This window comes from Mus caroli, unplaced genomic scaffold, assembly GCF_978045245.1.
Source record: "Mus caroli unplaced genomic scaffold, Mus_caroli_1 scaffold_25, whole genome shotgun sequence".
Classification (NCBI taxonomy): Eukaryota; Metazoa; Chordata; class Mammalia; order Rodentia; family Muridae; genus Mus; species Mus caroli.
In genome coordinates, this window is record NW_028227280.1 from 4,070,946 (window position 1) to 4,074,019 (window position 3,074).

Below are 3,074 nucleotides of genomic sequence, written 5' to 3' on the forward strand. Positions count from 1 at the left end.
AGTACATAGTATATGAGTGAGTTGCACTGAAAAACTTAGAATATAAGAAACGCACAGTGTAGTACATAGTATATGAGTGAGTTGCACTGAAAAACTTAGAATTTACTGAAAAAGCCGCATTACACGAAATGCACAGTGTAGTACATAGTATATGAGTGAGTTGCACTGAAAAACTTAGAATATAAGAAACGCACAGTGTAGTACATAGTATATGAGTGAGTTGCACTGAAAAACTTAGAATTTACTGAAAAACCCGCATTACACGAAATGCACAGTGTAGTACATAGTATATGAGTGACTTGCACTGAAAAACTTAGAATATAAGAAACGCACAGTGTAGTACATAGTATATGAGTGAGTTGCACTGAAAAACTTAGAATTTAAGAAACGCACAGTGTAGTACATAGTATATGAGTGAGTTGCACTGAAAAACTTAGAATATAAGAAACGCACAGTGTAGTACATAGTATATGAGTGAGTTGCACTGAAAAACTTAGAATTTAAGAAACGCACAGTTTAGTAAATAGTATATGAGTGAGTTGCACTGAAAAACTTAGAATATAAGAAACGCACAGTGTAGTATATAGTATATGAGTGAGTTGCACTGAAAAACTTAGAATATAAGAAACGCACATTGTAGTACATAGTATATGAGTGAGTTGCACTCAAAAAATTAGAATATAAGAAACGCACATATAGTACATAGTATATGAATGAGTTGCACTGAAAAACTTAGAATTTACTGAAAAAATCGCATTACACGAAATGCACAGTGTAGTACATCATATAAGAGTGAGTTGCACTGAAAAACTTAGAATATAAGAAACGCACAGTGTAGTACATAGTATATGAGTGAGTTGCACTCAAAAACTTAGAATATAAGAAACGCACAGTGTAGTACATAGTATATGAGTGAGTTGCACTCAAAAACTTAGAATATAAGAAACGCACAGTGTAGTACATAGTATATGAGTGAGTTGCACTGAAAAACTTAGAATTTAAGAAACGCACAGTGTAGTACATAGTATATGAGTGAGTTGCACTGAAAAACTTAGAATATAAGAAACGCACAGTGTAGTATATAGTATATGAGTGAGTTGCACTGAAAAACTTAGAATATAAGAAACGCACAGTGTAGTACATAGTATATGAGTGAGTTGCACTCAAAAAATTAGAATATAAGAAACGCACATATAGTACATATTATATGAATGAGTTGCACTGAAAAACTTAGAATTTACTGAAAAAATCGCATTACACGAAATGCACAGTGTAGTACATCGTATATGAGTGAGTTGCACTGAAAAACTTAGAATATAAGAAACGCACAGTGTAGTACATAGTATATGAGTGAGTTGCACTGAAAAACTTAGAATATAAGAAACGCACAGTGTAGTACATAGTATATGAGTGAGTTGCACTGAAAAACTTAGAATATAAGAAACGCACAGTGTAGTACATAGTATATGAGTGAGTTGCACTCAAAAACTTAGAATATGAGAAACACAGAGTGTAGTACATGGTATATGAGTGAGTTGCACTGAAAAACTTAGAATATAAGAAACGCACAGTGTAGTACATGGTATATGAGTGAGTTGCACTGAAAAACTTAGAATATAAGAAACGCACAGTGTAGTACATAGTATATGAGTGAGTTGCACTGAAAAACTTAGAATATAAGCAACGCACAGTGTAGTACATAGTATATGAGTGAGTTGCACTGAAAAACTTAGAATATAAGAAACGCACAGTGTAGTACATAGTATATGAGTGAGTTGCACTGAAAAACTTAGAATATAAGAAACGCACAGTGTAGTACATAGTATATGAGTGAGTTGCACTGAAAAACTTAGAATATAAGAAACGCACAGTGTAGTACATAGTATATGAGTGAGTTGCACTGAAAAACTTAGAATATAAGAAACGCACAGTGTAGTACATAGTATATGAGTGAGTTGCACTGAAAAACTTAGAATATAAGAAACGCACAGTGTAGTACATAGTATATGAGTGAGTTGCACTGAAAAACTTAGAATTTACTGAAAAAGCCGCATTACACGAAATGCACAGTGTAGTACATAGTATATGAGTGAGTTGCACTGAAAAACTTAGAATATAAGAAACGCACAGTGTAGTACATAGTATATGAGTGAGTTGCACTGAAAAACTTAGAATTTACTGAAAAACCCGCATTACACGAAATGCACAGTGTAGTACATAGTATATGAGTGAGTTGCACTGAAAAACTTAGAATATAAGAAACGCACAGTGTAGTACATAGTATATGAGTGAGTTGCACTGAAAAACTTAGAATTTAAGAAACGCACAGTGTAGTACATAGTATATGAGTGAGTTGCACTGAAAAACTTAGAATATAAGAAACGCACAGTGTAGTACATAGTATATGAGTGAGTTGCACTGAAAAACTTAGAATGTACGAAACGCACAGTGTAGTACATAGTATATGAGTGAGTTGCACTGAAAAACTTAGAATATAAGAAACGCACAGTGTATTACATAGTATATGAGTGAGTTGCCCTGAAAAACTTAGAATATAAGAAACGCACAGTGTAGTACATAGTATATGAGTGAGTTGCACTGAAAAACTTAGAATTTACTGAAAAACCCGCATTACACGAAATGCACAGTGTAGTACATAGTTTATGAGTGAGTTGCACTGAAAAACTTAGAATATAAGAAACGCACAGTGTAGTACATAGTATATGAGTGAGTTGCACTGAAAAACTTAGAATATAAGAAACGCACAGTGTAGTACATAGTATATGAGTGAGTTGCACTGAAAAACTTAGAATATAAGAAACGCACAGTGTAGTACATAGTATATGAGTGAGTTGCACTGAAAAACTTAGAATATAAGAAACGCACAGTGTAGTACATAGTATATGAGTGAGTTGCACTGAAAAACTTAGAATATAAGAAACGCACAGTGTAGTACATAGTATATGAGTGAGTTGCACTGAAAAACTTAGAATATAAGAAACGCACACTGTAGTACATAGTATATGAGTGAGTTGCACTGAAAAACTTAGAATATAAGAAACGCACAGTGTAGT